Source organism: Xiphophorus maculatus, chromosome 21 (genome assembly GCF_002775205.1).
Source record: "Xiphophorus maculatus strain JP 163 A chromosome 21, X_maculatus-5.0-male, whole genome shotgun sequence".
Classification (NCBI taxonomy): Eukaryota; Metazoa; Chordata; class Actinopteri; order Cyprinodontiformes; family Poeciliidae; genus Xiphophorus; species Xiphophorus maculatus.
In genome coordinates this window covers 3,441,385-3,464,149 of record NC_036463.1, presented here as the reverse complement: position 1 = coordinate 3,464,149, position 22,765 = coordinate 3,441,385, and the positions used below count along the sequence as shown (strand labels likewise).

The 22,765-nt window shown below is 36.4% G+C and overlaps 1 protein-coding gene across 2 annotated transcripts in view; it reads right to left on the bottom strand.

Moving 5' to 3' along the window:
- The window catches only part of cdh18 (cadherin 18), a 121,343-nt gene that overhangs the window by 89,629 nt on the left and 8,949 nt on the right, over positions 1-22,765 (bottom strand). The window contains exon 2 of one of the 2 annotated variants that reach the window (XM_023326678.1): positions 12,037-12,132. The exons of the other annotated variant lie outside the window; for it this stretch is intronic. The gene's annotated coding sequence lies outside the window, so the exon portion shown is untranslated. The remainder of the gene's footprint in view (positions 1-12,036; positions 12,133-22,765) is intronic. 2 annotated transcript variants of the gene reach the window in all.

The following is a 22,765-nucleotide window of genomic DNA, read 5'->3' as shown; positions in this document are numbered from 1 at the left end:
ATACATTAGCATTAATAATAGCTTATGTTTGCATATAAACACCAGCAGAAAGCATTTGTTATCGCTGCATTTCAATACATCAGGTGTTCACAGACACCTGAACACAGGCAGGATATGACTCACTGTTAGAATAACTCATATCATGGTCACTGGTTAAAAGAACATCCTAAGCAACACTGCAGCTGAAAGCTACTCAATACTGTCACTTTATATATATATATATATACAGTATATATATACAGTGAACCCTCACTATAATGCGGTTCACCTTTCACGGCCTCGCTGCTTCGCTGAGTTTTTTGTGCATTTTCTTTTTTTTCACAGTTGATTGAGTTCTGCATCCTGATTGGCTAAACAGTCTCCGAGCTTCTTCTCTACCTGTGTCCCAATAACGTTACAATATTTAAATATGCGTAATACAGCTTGGCAAATTTTGGCAAATATTTTTGCCCAGAAGAAAAAAGAGTGACAACAACTACCGATAACTTCTTCTCTCAAAAAACACACCTGCACCACAGGCTTCAGGAGAAAAAGCCAGTAGAGAGCGGAGTCAGGCCGCAGCGTCACAGTCAGGAACAGTGAAATACACGAGTCACAATTTGTCCTACTGTACTCTGTATTGACGACTAAAATTATTATTTTACTGTAGTTATTTGTAAGAAAGTGTTCTATTTGTTAAAAAAAAATGCTTAGGCCTGAAAACAGTTTCTGTTTTTTTAGTTTCAATGTACAATATGTAATTATGCTATATAATAATGGTAAAAAATAAAGGTAACTACTTCACGGATTTCGCCTATCACGGGTTCTTTTCTGAACCTAACCCCCGCGAAAACTATATACATTGCTCTACACTAATATGTTTTTAAATTGGCAGTAATCCAATAATAGCACACACTCATACATTTTGTGGTCACACCAGTATTAGCACTAGAAAAACAGGATGAACTATTTGTAAATATGAACAAATTAATCAAAGTTAGCTGTATTCGTATTTGTTTTTGCACACAATAAATTTGACTCCAGTTATGCTCTTCTCTTCATGAAGGCATTTAGAAAATAGATGTATAAAAGGTTTGTTTTTGTTTGGTTTCTCTTTTTTTGCTAATCTACACAGTGAACTAGCAGCTATTTGCAGTTCAGTACAAATCACCTTTTGCCTTTCTGCGAAACACAATTCAAAGTTTTCATGGAAAATTGACCTACTCACATTTTTTGTTGATCACATCTAAAATGTTTTTTAAAAAATGACAGGTTGTAGAACTACTGCAGCTAACAACACTTAGCATCATGTTAAAAACCCGTTTCTATACTTTGACCTCTGAAGACCCCAATTTTCTCTGCTCACTGGCTTTGTTTAATTACTTTCAGTGTTTTGTAACAGTATTAGAGACAACATTTATTGATAGCTATAAAAGTCGCAACAGATTAACACGAATTCAAGAGTTTTGAAGAAATATCATGAGGGAATTTTAATTTTCAACTTTTCTCTCTTCCTGCAGAGGGATTTAACTGCAGCTTAGTTTGGTCAGATATGCTTCAAAGCAACACTTGATAACACTTTAGTACAACAAAACAGGGACAATGAAAGCACACTGCTTTCATTACAAAATAAAAATTAGAGTCAAAAAAAAGTACAAAGTGCTACAAAGGTGTTTATGTCCCACGTTATTAATAGGATGTAGCACAGTTTTAAATGGCCCTCTTGAAGCCGAGAGCACGGAGCAGCAGCTTTAAAGGGATTACGGAGGCATGTATTTGATATTTAACAGGATATTGGTGCTGAAAGACTTCAACATTTCTCCTGCTCGCTATCTCTTTTAATACACGCGACAAGATTAGAGGGGAAAAGCCGCAAAGTAGCAATAATGGAACTTTTGATTGTTACACACTTTGAAGAATAATTATTAAAATATTTTCAAAGAAAATAAATATGTTTTACAAAACCACATGGATTAGGATATGCTTAGAACCATTTGACTAATCCAAATGTTTCTAATACCTACAAGCTAATAAATGTAGCTGAGCAGGATGAACTCATGTTTGCTGGCCATGTTGACTAAAAGTGTTGGATAAAAGCCACACACTAAACGTGTAATCTGGGAGACGGTTCTCATCTGCATGCACTGTAACTCCCAAGTCTGGTTTTATTTCTTTCACTGAAAATATATATAAAACCCCAAAGAGAAGTTTTTTTTCCATCTGCTACGAATGTTTGTTGAAAAAGTGTTCTTCTGATTGTATCACAAAGACTTGAGACGTTTGTGGCACCTCAGTGAGTAACAACGAGAATAGCTTTTCCACTGGTTTCACTTCGGCCTCCTGGGGCTCTCTTCAATCAGTCTCCTAATTGTCTGATTATCATGCTGATTCGAAGCAAAATACATTTCAGGGAGCCGTGAAATCAACAGCATCTGGCTCTATCAACAAAAATAATTTCTCGCATTCCCGATGATGATGATATTGTTTCGAGCGGGGCCCGTCGCTCATGCCGTGTTTGTGCATAGTATATGCAGAGTCAAACAAGACAGGTCATGATGTGGGAGCTGAATCACAAATGTGGTACAGTTACGCGCTCATGTAATTTAGCTTGAAATTGGGTGTGCCAACTTCATTACAGGAGGTTAAAGTCACAATGTAATTTTGAAAAATTCTGTTATGACACAGTTTTTACTTTCCAGTATTAAACAAATGAGTCAGATTGATAAAATCATAACCGATTCTTATTACCTTATCAACACTTTTGCACAAGAGAAACTCAAAGCAACAGGATCTTTTTTCTTAAGTAGTGATTGGGTGAGAGAACGGAGGACAAGTCATAAGTCCATTTTAGGGAAACATAGAAACACACTACACACACACACACTCACACTCACACACATACTTAAGGACAAATTAGAGCAACCAAATGCCCTAAAAGTTATGTTTTTGGAGTGATTCTCGGTAGAAGGCTGCATTTCCTTATGGTTTATGAATGATTTTCTAACATCCTTAGCGAATATCTAATTCCTTTCCAATAATTTAATGCACAACCTCTAAAGTGGTAACAACACTCTTCAATGTGGAAGGTGTTACTGAAGTAAAAGTAATCAAAAGGTTAATTTATGAGGCCCTCTAGACTCAAACCAGAAGCCAAAAATAGATGACCGGATGTGCTGTGGACATTAGCTTCTGTGGTTGTGCTAAGATGGTTTCTACTGTGCATATTAAAGCATATTAAAGTATATTTGGGGTTCAAATAATTAAAATAGGCAGTTTTAAGTACTAGTGTCTATGGTCCTAACCTCCACTGTGGTCCGTCTCGGTCGAATCCATTTAGAATTAAAGTTTCAGGCCAACAAAGACAGCATAACATCATGACAGTATTAGTTTCTGTATTCTGAGTTTTCAGAAAACAACATTGCAAACATGGTGTTTTGTATCTCAGATTGGCTCTCAATGATTTTTTGTACCTAAACTAAAAACCTGACTATGCACTGAAAGCTAAGACTGTAATAAACTAATATTGTGATAAATATAGGAGCTTTACAAAGGTGAATAAATACGGAACATCTGTATAACATGCTGTCCTTTACCGTGATTATGATCTAAATCAGTAGTAACTACAAAAACATCACATTAATTCACTTTTTTTTTCTCAGGAACATTTCTTATTTCAAATATTTTCTCAGTATTGTTTCCCTATTTTCTCTTTCCTTGCTACTTGAGTTTTCTGTTCCTGGTCCAGTCCTCTTGTTTGTACTTACTTACTCAAGCTCTTACTGTACTCAAGCTCAGCAAAACATCTTCTGAGACTGCAGGCAACAAACGGCCCTTTGTAAACAGGCACAAAATGCTTTATTTCTTTCCTCCTGGTTAGGTGAAAAGTCAAGATGCTCTTTGGCTGCGGCCGCCTCTCTGCGGCTGACCCTCATTGTCCCGAGAACGGAGCAGAGGCCCAGTGATGCATGTTTTGATCCGGCTGGTAAGCTTGACATCAGCAGAAAGTCAGAGCCGTTAAAATCGAATGCGCTGGATGAGCTATTAGCAGAGGGGGCGAAACATTAGCTGTTTGCAGCAGGCGACAAGAACTCACACTTCCTCTCAGCCCGACTGGATCAGGAGCCTTTCTGTTGTTTCTTTAAACATCTCAACCTGTTTATTGAAGGGCTTTGTATCGTCAGTGACTGATTATCAGCAGGATCTATTCTCTCTACTTCTGGTCTCTGGGTACTCTTAAATCTGTTAACATGACCGTTGAAATCCCCAGTAAAATTTCTCAACAGATACACTGTCTTGGAAAGCATTGAAACCTCTTGAATATATTCTAGTATTCTTGTACCAAATTTATGCATGAGAAGGTTTTTTTTCCTGCAAATTTACAACTTCGACATCAGAGAATATCCAAGGTTCTCCTTGTAAATATGGCCATGTATTTATTTATTTACGCTACAATAACCCCAACACTCTCCTGTAAACTTGTGGGAGATCATCTAAGAACCACTTTATAAAAGTTTCATTCTCATAAGGTATTGTTTTTAGTGTTATGGAACTTTTTTGTGCCAGTCTTTTCTATGTTGGTCAAAACATTCAAATATCTATTTGGTGTTTGTGGAAACCTTCGCTTGATAAGACACTCTTTCAATTGACTTTCGCTGTTCCAATCCATATAGTACAGATTTAATGTGCATGACTTATTCCATTCTCCTGAATTGATTTGCACTGGATTTTCATTAGTGGCATCAAAAGTAAAAAGAACAGAATGCAAAAGCTGTCAACACGTTTGAATTTTTAGTTGATGTTTTAACTTTGAAGTTTCCCTTTCCTTTCACAACTATGCACTGCTTTCTATTGGCCTACCTGAAAAAAATCAAGTAAAATACACCTAAACTTGGAAATACAACATTACAAATTGTGCATCAAATAATTTTGTAATCGCTTAGTCATTAACTAAAGTTTACAGACTCAAAAAGTCCATGAAAAACCAACATATTCAGAAAAGTAATTAAGCCAAAACTGTACAAAAAATGTATACATTTTGCATTTAAATGAATAAAGAAAGATCCTTCATTCCTTCAAAATTTAGTAGAATATGCCAAATTCTAGATTCAATTAATTGATTAATTGGCAATAATTTATGACTAGAATAATTGTTAGTTGCATGCAGACATATCTATCTATATATGTTGAAGTATTTTATGAACCTAAAATACTTTTATTTAGTCTCCACAGTATCTGATGAGACAAACTCCAGTCTGTATCTGATGGCTCTGATTTGGGAAGAGAACATCTGTGGCCAGAACGAGGCAGCTGGCAGATATCAAAAGTTAGACCAACATAACAAGATTTTATGAACCTAAAATACTTTAATGAGGCTGAGCGTCTGTTTACTCCTCTCTGATAAAACATTTTATGGACATCTTTTTTATAGGAGAGTGACTCCAAACCGTGGTGAGGGCAGTCAGATTTTGAAGCGAAAGATATTGTCAATTTGTTTTGCAAATTTACAAAATAATAAAAGTCTACATTAATCTTTAATCGCCTCAAAATTTGCTGCGTTTCCATGTATGTAATTACGTTTTTGATTTATAGACATATTCATATGTCCCAAGTCGTCCCAATTTAAACTTCAAGTCCAAAAGCCTCTACAGGCTGAATAAAAAGGTTATGTTTGGAGTTAAAATATGGACACATATGAAAAAACGCACAAGTTTGCAACATGCTTAGAGGGGAACAAAGAACCATTTTACTGTTGTTTACATGCATTTTTAAAGGAATCCCAAGTGTTACGAGCCTCATCAGGTCGATTCAGAGGGAAAAGATTTTCCTACATGATGATGACAAGAAGTCCAGAACTGTCACAAGATGTTCAGTTTCAGATTAGTCCGTCATCCCTGAATGTCTGAATTCAGCTGCTTGTAAAAGCTTTAGACACTGAACCCCTGGACAGAGGTATGAAAGATGAAGGTTGCTGCTAGTTTTAATAGAAATATATATATATATATATATATATATATATATATATATACTGTATATACTGTATATGTATGGATTATATTTTGTCAGAGGACTGTTTTCTTATTCTGAAACCTTGGTCATGGAATAATCTTCAGAGCATACTGAAGCTGAATGTTTTCATGTCTGAGGATGTTTAATGTTTAAAGAGTTTATAAGAACTTCTGTGACAAAAGGAGAGCTACTGCTATTCTTTAGATAGACACTGCACTTCTATTCATTTGATTCTTTTTGAATTTTTACATTTTCTGTGTATTTTGACTTTACTTTAATCCTCTTTAGCTTGTAAGTGTGCATATGAAACTACAGTTAAGTTGTAGTATCTCTAAATGTGTTTTTTGTGCATTTAAATGTGAAGAAATCCTGTTACATGTATAAAGTATGTACATCACCTATTTTCACTTTGAATATTTTATCTATTTTTGTCGTTTTATAGCCAAATCAAGGAACTTTGTTACCTTCAGTTGTTAAAAATGCTGAGTGCCATGTATTACGATAATAATAGTGAGATTTGTTTTATTTATTCAACATTACATAATGAAAGTGAGTTTATGTATTATCTGAACAAACATGAAACCAATCAAGCCATCTGAACTGAAATAAGTGACCAAATTTATTTAACAGCTTGTAAACAGACTTAAACATCCATATCATTTATTTTATATCAATCTCTTTTTTCCCCAAAGACATTTCCAGCAAGACTGACCAAAGTGCTGAAATAAAAGGTTCAAACTCATAAAAGATATAATATACAACTTGGCAAATAAAATGACTTGGTGGGTGAAAAGCCAATGAACATGAGGTTTTATGGACTAAATTAGTTTCTGGTGTTACATTCATTTCTATTCTTTCATTTCTCACATTTTTCATGAAATTCAAATTGTTTTTCTCAATTTTCTTGATTATGCGTTCATTCAGCGCTAAAATATAAACCACTCCACTTTCCCCATTCCTCTCTACTTGGAATTAAATGTAGCAAAACGGCAGATCTTCTGATTCTCTGACAAACGACACCGTCGTCTTTTACCATAACTGTGGAAATACGTTTGATTGATCGGAAACGGCTCTATAAATAGGCGCTTCCTCCCGGCAGGTTTGTGGATGCTTTGACCTAGCTCTGTAGGTGAAAGAAAGCAGATTAGTGTGATCAGCTTCACAAGCGGGACAATCCTCTAACTGTGCAACACACCCTGGAGGCTCCGCAAAATTGAAGGAGACACATAGTTTGGAGAGCGGTTTAGAAGTTCAGCCAACCAGAGTACAATACTTCCACAATGTCATCTTACTGAAATAAAATGAGGGAACAAAGCAGAATAATGCCAGATAAATTATTCTGATAAACTAGATGAGCAGTTAAAACTCTTTTTTTTTCTCCTGGTCTCCTTCTAATATCTGGTAGATTCACTGCTTTGAAGGAACAATACTTCCGAATTTTTGAAATATATGAAGCCAACTCAGATACAGTAGAAGGGAAATTATTTGATTTTCAGCAAGATTTTTAAAGTTTTTAAGTTTTAAATAAAGATCTGTAAAATCTTTGATCTCTTTTGTAAAATGCTTTTTAAAAATAAAATCAGGTGCAACCAAATGCTATCAAAGACACTAGGGCTGCAACTAAAGATTGTTGAATCGATGATTCTGAGGATTAATCAATTAATCGGAAAAAGAAATTGGGACGTTTTGCATATTTTTTCATTTGACCACAAAAGCCTTTCTTTTGCAATATTAGAAAGACATTAAACAATGCAAATAGGCAATTCAATTCCTTTTCTAAATAAGAACATAAAATAAAATGTTGTGTGCATTTAATCATTGGTAGCAAAGGATAATACAAATACAGTATTGGGCTGATATGCAGATTGATCACCTATGAAGTGAAAACCATTTCAGGTGACGACCTCTTGAAGCTCATCAAGAAAATGCAGAGTGTGTGCGAAGCAGTAATCACAGCAAAAGGTTGCTACTTTGAAGAGACTAGAATATAAGGGGTATTTTCAGTTGTTTTACACTTTTTGTTTAGTGCATATTTCCACATGTGTTATTCATAGTTTTGATGCCTTCAGTGTGAATCTACAATGTCAATAGTCATGAAAATAAAGGAAACTCATTGAATTAAAAGGTGTGTCCAAACTTTTGGTCTGTACTGTATATACAAAGTTTTTTTATTATTATTTGAAAAGCTAAATCTATATAACTTTGTGCAATTTTGGCTAAATTACTGCTTTGAGTATGTTGTTCTTTCAGCAAATTAGCTTTTTTGACTCTGTACTGTCCAGTTAATGGTTAATCAACTACTCAGTTGACAAATGTTTGCATAATTGATACCTCATGCTTAATCAAATTGTTTCAAAATTCTAAGAAAAGTAAAAATTCAGAGATTAAAGTCAGAGTTATTTTTTGTCAGTGACTAATTTTTTTTAAAATACATATTTTAAAAATGTTTTTGCATTACAAAAACTTAAGCATGCCATTGTAGAAAATCTCACTTGGCTGATCCGTGCAGCTTCAATGCGCCAAAAGCTCGGTTCACAACTGACATTAAGATGCGCCGCGGGTCATCAGATCACGGAGCGGGCGGCTCTAAGTATGTCAGTTCACACTTGCCATTAGAATGTGTCTGCATCTGTCTCAAGTGACCACTTGTGATCAGATCTCATTTCCCCACTCTATATGCAAATAAACACATAACCTGACCGACACGCTGGAATATAAAGCAGCGCCAGCTGTGGGCAACAAACAGGACATTATTATGTCTTGTGCACAGTCCTAAATTACATTCATCGGCGTATTAATGGAGATTAAGATCTTTAAATGAACACATGTCAAATTACCAGTTGTAGTTTAATCACACATTAGCAAAAAGTTATTTAGTGGAGGCTGAAAAATAAAACTTCATTCTGAGAGGTCTTGTTGATGCTGGTTTCTTTTGTCTTTAGCAGATTGAAAAAGTCATAAAACCCCCAATGTTGATCATACAAGATAACTTTCCTGCCCATGATATGCCCACAGAATGTGTTTGCTTTTAATGTGTTTTTCTGTATTTGACAAGCTTTGAAGTTCTTCTCTGTATTGAAGTACTGAAGGGCAGAAATACAGATATATAGGGTATAATACAGACATGTAGGATTGATGCTGCAGGCATCGCTTCAATAATGACAAATTAAATTACAGAAAGGTGTCCATATAGAGAATGCAGCACCTCGTTTGACTCATGGTTAGCGTGGCTGGATCACAGCGGGGGTTTCATTGGTGGATTCTCAGAGGGGGGTTCTCTGTAAGAAGGTTGGAGTCGTGCCTGGGTGGGTTTTCTCCATCTACAGCCCCCCTGCCAATTTGAAGAGGATCATTTTTTTGTACTTCTAAGTTTTCTGAGGTTTTATTTTCATTTTTTGAACAACTTTAGTGGTTTCTCTAAACAAGAACTGGGCACACAAGCTTGAATTTATAGTATATTTTCAAATAGAAATAGAAGTATGCTTTGTTTTACAGTGGGTTCCAGCAGGGTTGGAAATAGACATACAGGCTGAAATATAATATACATTTATATATTTTCACCTCCCTTTACATTTAGTGAAATGTTTCTAACCGCGTTGCAACTCATCCACACACTTTGTGTAGCCATCACCGAGCTTCTGTTATAATCCTGGCTGCATATCCAACTTTTCATTCTGGCAGAATTGATAGAATTCATTTAAATCGTCTGGTTTCCGGTGAAAGGCCAGGATTTTCAACAGAGAAATGCACACCCACTCAAAAATCAACCGAGTTATGCTCAAAAGAAATTTGCAGTTGCCTACATGGGCAAGCTGAATTCCCTCAGCAAAAAAAGTTTTGTTTTAAGACAAAGATTGAGCTACTGGGTCCTTCATTTGGGAAGAAACCAATAAAAGATTTTGTGAACGTAGGAACAGAATAAGTTGTCAAAAATGGTGGTGTCAGCTGGACTACCTCCACATTATTCACCTGAGTAGAACAGCTAATTGTTTCACTTTTGGGTTATTCCACATAAACTAATAAATTACATTTCAGTTTGTGGTTTTAATGTGGAAAAATGTGGAAAATGTATGAAAACACCACAGTCCTAGTTTCTGAATATGACCATAATACAATCCTTCTCCATAATGTATTTTTATACCTAAAATTGGACCACAATCGAATAGATGTGAAGAGTATTCAGCAGAAACTGCACTTATTAAACAATATTGTCAAACCAATAACTTTAAATTAGTTTTGTCAAATGAAACTTCTGATCAAAACATAAAAATTCAGACTGATATACTGGCAGTGCTTCATTTTCCACATCTATGTGACTCTATCAAGTTTTTCCAAATACCTAACATCACTTCCATAGTTCCCCAATTTGATGTAAAAGTACTTAAAGATTTCTCCCATCAACTTTAGCTCACTTTCCAACACCTGCAAGGCTGGAATTTTGATCATATTATATAAGCACAGGATGGTGGGCGCAAAATTACTTGAAGATCATCTAATAATCATGAACTGGCTCTATGCATGTCACGGCCCAAGGCCTGTCTTCTTGTCAGATCTAGATCTGAGGATTTGAGACTCTCTCCTTGCCTAATATTAGGAAGGTGAAGCAGGATTATATTTCAGGGTACAGAAAGTAAGAAATAAATTAAAATAAAGTGTGGCTGTTGATAAAAAGTAAACTATCATCAAAGTTAGTTGTGTGAACAGTGAAAGACAACTATTTTTATAAGTTATGAGACAAGACATATACATATACAATAAAAAAATCTTTTTCTCATTAACATTAATTAAGACTATGAATTTCTTGTTTTATTTCAGTTAGGAATACCAATGACCAGCTTGTGTGATTTCTTTACTTCTGTTGAAACCAGACATTTAAAAGTTTACACTCAGGCCCTTGAAACATTTTGGGAGAGGGAAGACGATGATGCCATGGATTTTTTAAAAGAAACTTTAAGGTAATTTATAACAGCTCTAGATTCCTGAAGGTTTCACATCTGTACGAACAATTCAATGCAAGAAAACGCTATGGGAACAACCGGGCATTGCACCGTTCAGGAAGGAAATGGGTCCCGTTTTGGTCTGAAATGATCGTCCCCAAAACAAAATCCAAAGACCTTGCGAAAATGTTGGATAAAGCTGGCAAGAGAGAGTTATGACTCAGAGTGAAACAAGTCCTGTACGTACAGGGCGGAAGGAGTCATTACTTCAAAAGCAACACAAAAAGACCTATTACAATAGCAACTGCACTGCAAATGTCTTAATGTTGGAAGGCTGCCTTGTGGTCTGATGTAACTAAAAGTGAAGTGTTTGGCTGTAATGAAGAAGGAAGGATGAAGGAAGAAGGCAAGGGTTGGTTTCTAAGCTAGCTATTTCAAACTTTTGTAAAACACTGCTGACCAAGAGCCCCAACTATGTTTGGTACTTCCACAGATAAATTAGCTCGACTTAACAAGTGGAAGCCATGGCTATGCTGGCAAAAACAATTTGGGTAAACGATCTCAGTTGCTCCATGCAATACTCCCTTTCCCTCACTTCTGGCGTCCATCATGGCACCTTGCATGATGAAGTGACGTAGTTGCAAAGGGTCAATGGTTAATTTGTGGGCAGATCTGTGTGAGCGATGTGGCTTACACACCTGACTCAATTACACCGGTTCTGTTTGGAGAAATGAGGCAGAATTTCTCTAAGCTGTGGTGAGAAGCTTGACAACACATATCAAAACAGTTTGACCCAAGTCATACAATGTAAAGAGCAATTCTATCAAATATTAAGGAACTTTAGGTACATTTTTGACTTTAAGAAAAGTTAGAATTCTCAGTCTGATTTAATGTCAGATGGTTAGAAAGATGCCTTCCTGTTGTTTTAACAAAGTATGTAAATAACTGCTTTCAGCTGTACATATACAGAAATATAAATGAAAAAAGTTTGGGCCTTGCATTTCAGTCATTTTTCAACCCCTGTAGTGAATTACTTCCCAAAGTCAACAGTAACTCGTCCTTCCGCTACACTACTTTCCAAATACCATCTGTTCTAATACTCAGTTATGCTTACCTCAAACCGAAAAAGTCCTCACATGAACCAGCAAAACAAAGCTTGGCATAACTGGAGCCTTTGATGTTTTCATCTCCTTGTGTTCTACATGCCAATCTAAAAAAAAAAAAAAAAAAACAACTTATTTATATCAGGAAATGCGTTTTGTCGTTACTGTTTCTTTTTCTCCCTTCGTGTTTAATTAGAAAACATGCCTGTACTCCTCAACCCCCACTATATGTTGTTTGGCTGCCTAATGAGAACTGGGTAGAAGATGTAAAATATCCCATCTGCTGTGTGTTTAATGGCTGGATTCTTGAGCTCTCATCATACAGCAGGAGCGCTGGGATGGAGCAGACAGCACCCATCTGCTGGCCACAGCACAAAAAAGAAACAACAAATCACAGTTTTTCAGCTCTCATCACCGTCATCACTCTCCACGCTAAGTGCAGAGGTGCCACAAAACATTTAGATGAGGGTCCATCAACAGTAGACAGCATTGACATATGCCTGAACGCAAGTCTTCAAGCCAGCTGAGTATTGCAGTTGTCAGTCAGAGAGCTGATCATCTAATGAATCAGGCTTTTGTCAGACGAAAACAAAACGCTTCTCACAATCCAATGCGATGGACAGCCTTGGGTAATTCTTCAGCAGCAGTCGCTGTCTTCTTGATGTGATTCAAGGATGTAGAAAGAAGCTGAATTAGAATTTTATTTAAAATGAAAATCGTGAATATCATTGAAGTTATGTTGCAATTTGCATGTTTCCTTCAGGCTTCAGAATACATCAGAGAACTGACGCTACTGGCAAAATTAAGAGACTACTCCTTTAGAGTCCTAAACATTAAACTTCTATACACAAACCAAACCCATACGCTGATAGATCTCATATTCATTTAAACCTTTCCTTTTACAGTTCGAAACAGTCCTGGAGTTCCACCAGGCCAGTTGTTCGGACCAATTCGTTTTACTTCATGTTCAGTTGCTATGCAGATGGCGCTCAAATACACCCCTCAAAAGAATTATATAAAACCATTCAAGCAGTTATACTACAGCAATATGGAAATATATAAAACAGATGATTTGCCTGCTTCTAAGAGAAAACAAATATCTAATTCTCCTTCATGTGATTCAAAGATGTTTATTGAAAAGTAGGCTTCAAGAAGAATGATCGTTTCATCATTCTGAAAATAAATAATACATTTACCAAAAAGACAAAATCTAGAACCCTAAGATAAAACATCTGAAATCATGTGCAAAGTTAGCTGCTGCTTAGCATTAAAGAAAATGAAACAGTCAAATATTTAAAGAGTACAACAATTGTTTTTCTCTTGAGTCTCAGTAAGAATGGCTTCATAAACCAAAAAGGACAATTAAACAATCTTTATTTCTCTGTATTAAACTGGGATGTGAATCCTAATTTATCATGGGGATTCACAGGGTGTTGTGCTTGGCAACATCACTTTCCTATGAGCAGAATGACGTTCCATTGATTTGTAAATAATCCCCAGATATGCTAATATGAAAAGTGTCAGTTAATATATAAGAAGTTTGTTGAGGTAAACTAGCGAGTTTTTTTTCTTTCTAAGGTTTTATGGGTTCTAGTGGCCTTTATTTGAAAGTAGTTTGACAGGAAAGAGGGTAATGAGAGAGGGGAAAGACATGCAGCAAATGTCACCAGGCCAGGAATTGAACCTGTGACCACGAGAACTAATGCCTCAATATGTGGGTTGTGCTTTGCCCCTGCACCGCCACAGCACCCGAAACCAGCGAGGTTTGACCCAAATCATACAGTTTAAGACAATTATCCCTGCTGACAAATGTACAATATGTAAACTTCTGACTTAAAATATAGTTAGAAAAAATATATATATATTGCTACAATGTTTTCTGGCATTTATCTGGTAATTCTAACTAACCTAAAACATGAGACGTTTGCTCCAATTTAACCTCAAAAGGTGAGAAAAAAAGTAAATGTGTCTTTTTATTCAGTGTATGTAAACTTCTGGTTTTAACTGTAAAATCTATACATAGTTTGGCAAGTTTGACACTTCAGCTGCTCTCTATTTTCTATTTTCTGTCCATGTGTACACTGTTACTGCTGCTACATTTTGTAATACAAATGATGTAAATTGGACTTTGACTAAATTATCTAAATTGCTTTACAGACGTAATGTGGAACAGAAATAGCAAATGAATTCTCATACTAAAGCAAAAGCACAGTCACATTTGTGTAGGTGCAACAGCAGCTACTCATTACACAGAGGATTCATCCACTTTTAAAATCTGAACGAGCAGAGCATCATTTTACTGACGATCATTTTTTAAGTTTAAAGAAATGATACCAGACCTGATGATCACTGTCATTACTGTTTGATTTTTATTTAATATCTGATGTTAAAATGGACAAACAGCAAATACTTAAATCATTGTTGATAGTTAATTTCATTACAATTTTCCAGTGAATTATTTCATACACGCCTGTAACACACTGTGAAAACTCACGAACACACAAAATGTTCGCTCCTCTCTCCCACACAAACGTATAAAAAAGCTGCAGATGGCGAGGCGCCGGTGGAGGACAGACTGTATCCTTGAAACATTAGAGCACATTAATCAAAAAAATGGTGGGGACCACAGACCTGAACTCGTAAAAATGAAAATGCATGCATTGTTTTTGCACGGAAATATGCCAATTAATTTAGTTTACAAATTGTTTTGTTGCATTCAATAGGGAACATAAATTTATCATCTAAATGCTTCCCATGGAACCTCAATCTGTGGCATTTTGGAATCATTTTATAGGAAATTAATGGGACATCCTGAGAATTAACTGAGAATTGTGGGCAACTTAAACAGCCTCTACCACATCTAGACATAACAATAAACATGTTGGTTTGTCAAAGGCAGACAAGCAGCTAGGAGACTTTTTTGTTTTAAATTTCAACATCACCCAACGTACCACCAACACCATCAAAAGAAGTTACTCTACTTTTCATACGGCTACAATAGTTTTGCTAGAAGGTGAGGTTTCATGAAATTTTACTCTTCTATCCCATCTACTAACAGCTACCACAAGGAGACAATCAGTGTTATGCACTTCACTTGCCAGTTAATATGGCAAGTGATTACAGATTTGTGAAATTGGTTCCATCTAGCCTGGTAAAAACAAGCCCTTTGCTTCATACAGAGACCTGTATTGTTGGCTACTGAGAAACGATCGCTTAGTGTAGGATGGACTGTGTTAAAAGTTTTAAATTTGACCAAATCACTAATATTTATAAGTGTGACCAACATGAACTGAACCGCTTTGTTCACTTCCTCCTCTGCCAATGCTAGAACCACAGACATATTACAATTGTAAAATCAACGTTAACATTCACAGTTTCTTCTGTTCACTGATTGGTCTGGTAGAAAATCTACTGGAGGGAATCCAGTTCAATTGGAGAAAGCTCTGATGGAGCAGTGAAGAGTGGTACTGGTAAGATAGTTTCCACTGTGTGTATTAATGCGTATTTGGTGTTTGAACTATTAAAATAGGCAGTTATAAACTGTGTTTCATGTATTCACAAATCTCAGGTCTTCATGCATGGTTGTGGTCTGTAGCTCCTCACTGTAGACTGTATTATTACACCCCAGAAGTCCAGTGTTATAAGACTAACTATTCAGTTTCTGACAACCTTCATTTGTTTACAAAGTACAACCCACATATCAACTTTTGAATTCCTTTCTTCATGAAATCAACCTGGAATGAGCAAGATCATCATATTTAAGAAGCAGCAATTAAACACATGAATGCTGACTGATTAATCACTGTTAGGCAAGTTTTCCATCAATCCACTAATCAGCAAATTACAGATTTCAGAAATGCTTGCCTGAATGTCAAGCTCTTGGGATTAATGCCGTCCCTTGCCAAACAGAACAAAAGACAAAGACACAAGGTGGCTTCAGGATGGTAATATATTCATATCACCTCCAGCACTGGGCTTCTCCTCCTGTTTGAGAAGTCTAAATTCAGGTTGAGGCCACTGGGGTTTGGCAGAATTCACACTTTCAACAAATGCTAAAACACACGGAGCAGGTGGGTTTTACAATGAGGGAAAACCACCTGTGCTCTCATCCACGAAGTGGGGCCGCGGCTATTCGCATTTCATACACAGATAAGCTTTCCTTCTCCCTGCCAGGTAGGTTCCCACATGAGTGGATGAAGTGTGAGAGATCTGGGGGTTTCGCAGATGCTTGCTGCTTTGCTTTTCAACGGCCCACAGCAACTCGTGTAAGTGTGTGTGGGGGGTTGTTAGGAGCAGCAACAGACAAATATGCCTCATCGTCCAAATAAAGAAGAAGCTGGTGAGACAGACAACAGAGACAAAGCTGCAAGTGAATGGACAGTTTAGGTAGGGGGTTGTGTTGATACATTTCTTTCAACCTTTTAATCCAACTTTGAAAACTTTTAAAAGCGGAAATTCAAAGAGTTGCATTGCTTTCTCCTTCACTACAGTTTTCATTATTCTGAGTCTTCGAGTATTTTCTTGCATCTTCTTGCAGTTACTTTGAGTCTGATTGAAGTAAAATATATTCTACTTCTATTCATTATCTGTTTCTAGAGTTGCTCTTGGTGGCAGCATGTTGGAGTGGCTCTGTTAGATTTGAATTGTTCTTTTTGTAGACTTTAGTTTATCTTTTGTTTGACACACTGTTTGAACAATTATTCTCTGCATTCCATTATTGTTTTACAATGGGAGCAGCTGATTAGCATCTCAAAATCTCAAATAATACCTGAACTACAACACAAAATCCCAGTGGAGTTGAAGCATAGAGAGAAAGAGCTTCAAACCATCTTTTCAATTGGTCATAATGGGCAAGAATCATATCCCCTACTCCAACATCTCTACCTGACTTCTGGCTAGACAAAAATTTAATGATGTTATCCAATACATGCTATGGTGAAATATCGTCCGTGTCCGTGAACTGAGCTGTTAGCATCCCAGGAGACTCCTACTTTCTTCAGTCAGTGCGATTTTGCAGATTTGTTGCAAAACTAAGTGCTTTCGGAAATCCTTCCAACAACATCTCAATCCACAATAACGCTTTGAAGATATTTGAATGAAACGAGTTACGATAACATTTAATTTTCTTTTCAGGATAAAGTACTTTTGAATTGCACTGAATTGAATGTCAATGTCTTCACGTATTCCTCATTGACCAAATCTTCGCCTATTTTAAAATCTTTATAACAACCCTTCAAAAAGCCTTCAAAAGAATAGAAAGAAATGGCAAGCAACTAATTTTACCCACAACTGGCAAAGAAAAGAAGTGGCTGGTACACACCAAACTCCAGTGTTGTATAAAGTACTGAAATCTCAGAGTCAAGTAAAAGTATAAGTGCCTCTCCAAAATACGACTTTGGTAAAAGTCCAAGTCACTGACTGAAATGTTACTTGAGTTAAAGTCTTAAAGTATCTGAAACTTCTTGTACTTAAGTATGGAAATTACTGTAAAAATGGATGTACTCAAGTAATGTACTGAAAAGTACAAGTAAAAAGTAAAACAAAGCAAATGCAGTTTGAATGACATTTTTTATATTTTGGTAAACTTGTCAAATACACTTAAAATAATGTACACAACCAAGTGCAGGCAAAATTAAACCTGCTAATAAATTGTTCCAGTTTTAAAGAGTAGCACATGTTAATGGTTTTGAACTTGCATGCCTTTCCTATATTCGTTAAATTTAGTCTAAATTGCTATCGCTATGGCTTTTGTCCCCCCTTGAACAGAGGAGTCTAGGTAGCCTGCTACAGTCAACATTAGGCCTAAGCTAAATACACCACGTGTGGAACTGAAACAATGCCAAACAAAGTTCATCTATACAGGTAACGTTATGCTCAAGATTTCACAATAGTGCCTAGTGACTAAGCTATAGTTACTGAAACAGGAGGATTATAACCATTTCATAAGACGTTACCTCGATGTGTTTCTTCAAGTTGGACGGGGAGTTTTTGTAAGATAGAATTTCCACATCTTCGGGCAGGAATAACATAAACTGCATGCAGTACGAAGAATCTTTAACACCCACGAAAGAGTATATTGTGTTTAAATAAGGCCATGGGCTCTCATCACCAGCTGGTGGTTCCCCTGGAGCCGTGTCCGACGTAGTTGCAGTCGTTGTGGTCTCCATCTCCTCCTCCATGTGGCTGCTGCTGATTGCGAGACTTGCTTTGTGTTTAATGGGAGAAGCGAAACAGGTGTATCCTATTGGTGGTGATGAACAAGCCCAGGCAAGTAGGCTACCGACTTTGTTCGGTAGCCTGCTTGCTACTTGCTAATCAGTAGGTGGGATCAAAACACTTTCGTTTCTCTCTCTCGCTTTTTTGTAACGAGTAACTAAACCAAGCATTGAAAATGTATCGGAGTAAAAGTACGCAATTAAGTTCGGAAATATAGTGAAGTAAAAGTGAAAGTCATCAAAAATTTTCATACTCGAGGAAAGTATGAAGTACTCCAAAATATACTTAAGTAAAGTAGTGAAGTATTTTTACTTTGTTACTATACAACACTGCCAAACTCAACCTCTTTGTTGAATGAACAATCAACTCATTTGTGCTCTCAATGCACTTCTTGACCTTCAGCGTTCTGGACACTAATCTGCATCAGGTGTAGGTATCTACTGCAGTGAGTCACTGAGAATACATTAGACAAAAGTTATCACATTCCAAATGTCCTTTGCATATTAATATTGCACACATATTGTCAGCTCACTGTAAAACAAATGTGTATCTTGTTTATATATATATATATATATGTTTTCGACATTAGACTATAATGGAATGCTAATGAGTAATATTAATATTAATATTAAATAGCAAGCACATAATTTTAGTACAATAGCAGAAATTGGTAAGTCTGCGCACAGGTTTCAAGTGTCCAACACTGAATTAAATGACTGGTTAAGATGATAAGTAATCACTGAATATTTAAACATGAATTTATAATTACATTAAAAACACTCACTAATAGACGCAAAAAGGGGCTGGAAACCCCTAGGACTGGACACATTGTACACAAAAAAAGTGTCTTATATTTCAAACAGTTGTGTGGGAAAAAACAGAAGCATCAATAAAATAATCTGGTTCGGACTGGAATGTTGTTTTTAATCAAATATGCCCAATATTGCAAATTTGCATCATACCCAATTCAACACTTTTTAAAAAAAATGCAAATAGATGTCCCTCTAATTAAGAAAATTTGCAGCAAAGATAAAATATATTTTTGACTGGATATAAATTTAGGAGAAAAAAGTGATTTTTCAAGCATTGGACATGGTAATCAACATTTAGAGCTAAAAAATTTTAAATCAGCTTATTGCTGATAAAGTGCTTTACTGCATTGTGGTATCTGTATTTCTGTTCTTTGAAGAATTAAATTAGAATTTGTTAGATGATGATCTCTAATACAGTGAAACAATCAAGATCTCATACTAACCTATCTACACTAAAGACAAAAGTACTGACAATACTGCTAACATTGATTCCATCAGTTTGATCATTCATTTAAAAGAAAACGTGAAACTTGGAAATAAGGAAGATTTTCGGTCTGTACATGACCTTGGGGTGAAGAAAGAGATGTCAACCGCCTACAGATTTTTCAAGAAATTCGAAGTACATCTAAATTATTTTTCTGATTGTTAAATTAGATAATTGTGTTTACTTTACATTATTTCTCATTTTTCATTTAAGCGAAACCTTCTCTGACACTAGGGAGAAACATATGACATAAAACCATTTTAACATTGAAAATGATTTTATAGTGAGTTTAAAATCTGGCTGCCGGCACGAGGCTGTTGACTTGTTTCCCTCTAATTGCTTTCTGAGATTCATCCTGATACACAGAGAGCAATTTGACACTTTGGAACATGATCTGACAGCCTGGCAGCAGCTCCCGAGTACAGTAAAGCCCTTGGGGTGAGGAAGTGGGCAGATGTTGCAAAGTGAATGGTGCAGTCACAATTTTGGAAGCTGTTCCAATGAAATCTGATTATGTACTGCACATCTTTATGGAGCGTGAGCAGCAATAGTAATGCATTAAATTTTATTGTCGTTTTACACTATGGATGAAACAATGTGAATTATTATGGTGTAAAAAAATTATTAATATGTAAAGCTACAATGACATAACTTACAACTTGAAAGAATTTTAATTTGAGTAACCCCTAACAAACTTCAGTGTATTTTATGAGACAGAAAAAAAGATGAATAAGTCAGAAGTGAAAATGATGCATTACTTTAAAAAAATCTTGAAACAAAAATCTAATCAGTGTGAAATACTGTATATTTGTATTCAGGTAACTAAACATACCACAGAATGGTGCTTTGCTGACGTTTACAGCTCCAGATGTTTTGGGGTATGTTTCTACCAGAGTTGCACAACTTTCACTTTTGATGCACTTCCATTCTTAGTTGTGATTGTTTGGATTGGCATCAAGGGTGTGGAAATTTGCACTGCTGTATTGACACAATGTACATTACTTTAGTGTAACGTAATTTAACCATCTTGTTTTGTTTTGCTATATAGGGGATATATATACATATGATATTTTAAAGCTCTACAACTGAGTCAAAGTGGCTGGATAATTATTAGCTAACTTAATCAGCTAATGTATGCTTGTTTTTTTAAATATTATTTTGTCATACAGCAGTAACAGTGATAGCAGAAGGCGGGTTTACAGTTGATGCACTGAAGTGTGAAGAAGGACAGGTTTCACTCAGGATTTGGAAGGTGCTCTTGCAGAGTAGGTTCTCCTGTACTGGCATATTGTTTAGGTAAAATGGTTAAACTTCTGCCATGTGTTTGCCATGAGCACTGCATGTAAATGTACCTTTCTCTGCAATTACAGCGGCCAGTCTTTGGGGATCTGTCGCTACTAGCTTTTCACATGTAGTTCCTTCTTTGTAAAATAGGTGTGAAGAAAATGATCCCGTCAGCATGACGTTTCGAATTAAGGATTGTGTTTTCAGGATGATGTGTTATCTTTCCTCTAACACCTAGCATGTTAGAAATTATACAAAGCTGGAGTATATTTCCTAATTAGGTTACTTCAAAAGCAGCATGTTACACGTGGAGTGTAGATATTATTTTCAAGAAACATTTTAAAAGCCAGTTCATTCCAGTTCAACAGGATGTGTTACTTTTTAATGGCCAATCACATAAAATACCAAGTTTGTGTTAAAACTGCTGCCAAACGTTGTTTATTTTTCTTACCGTCTAAGACACATGAATCTACATAAGCCTTCTAGCTGGTGATTTGGAAATGGATCTAAATTCCAGTGCATTCTGGAAAACAACAGCTTCAGCACTGAATATATTCTTTGCTGCAAGTATTCAAGTTGCATTGAAATTCCGATGGCCGTCTTAACTGGAGCGGACAGCCCCCCACGGCTTGCCTCTCATCCACCGCAAATCTGCAAATCACTATGGATGCCATGTCCATCACCTCCTCACCTCCTCCTCTCCCTTCTTCTCTTTCTTATGAGGCACTGGCATGGTCCAATTAACATCCCAGCTATGCGTCGTGAAGGGTGAGCCGGCCTGGCAGGCGTGCAGCACACTAATGTTTTATCAGTGCCACGCATCTGGGTTTCTCTTTGCACTGCGACACTGACAACTACCTGACACGACTCCCCCTTCCACTCTGTCAGGACTCTACACAGCTTCTAAAATAGACTCTATAAAGTAATATATGCAGGGAATGCAAATTAAAAAGCCACTCTGCTGCTGTTCCACAGTGGAGAACGTGTGAAAACACATGTTTTGCACTGTTGTTTTATTCAATCCCTGTCATTTTATGTTCACTCCAATAATGTCCATCAGCATGCTTTCACTCCATTCTGCTAAGCTCTCCTCCAGCAAACTGCTGAATATCTGCCACCCCATTCTGTGTGATTTGCTGACTACAAATGTGTAAATGAAATGCCTGAAGCTTAAAATGTAAATCTGGCGGGGGGTAAGTGTGATACGAGACGCACCCAGGTGACTAGAACACAGCTCTTCCATAAAAAAAAAAAAAGGTGAGGCACCCAGAGTGAGACCAAAAGGCATTACCCATCAGCCCGACACTTTAAAGCAGAGAACAAAAATGAAGCACTTTGAGGCAGCCCCCAGGATGCCAGACACAAACGCACAGCGATTACATAATGACAGTTCATTCTTTACAGCTATTTAAAAAAAGTCAACGTCTCTGAGCAAACACTCACGAATGGGAGATGGAAATCCAAACCCTCTAATAGAGCATTAACTATTCATGCAGCATATTGGCAATCAAATGGCTCTGTTTTCATATTCCGCAAAGTCATTCTTCCACTAAAAAAGGGAACAAAAATGCAGAGGGAATAAGCTCATATCCATCAAACTGGAAAATATATTTTTTGTAGTTTTACAATATACAAAGCTATTCAAACTTTAACTCTCTAAGTGAAAAAAAGACTTTTAAAAAAATATTATCTTATGTTGACTCATATACAGATGAGCAATGGTTTCCTGATGCCATAAGGTCAAAGTCAAACCCAACACGACACCTCAAGATGGTGCTGAAGCATCTTCTGCTACAAGTGGTTCTTAAACTAAGAACCTCTCAGATTCCCAAGTACTACACTGACAGAAAGTCAAGCTTTCATGTTTCTTGTAGTATAAAATGTACGGTCCTGTGAATAAACAATTTTACTATGATGAACAAATTACCATTTCTGGAGACCAAC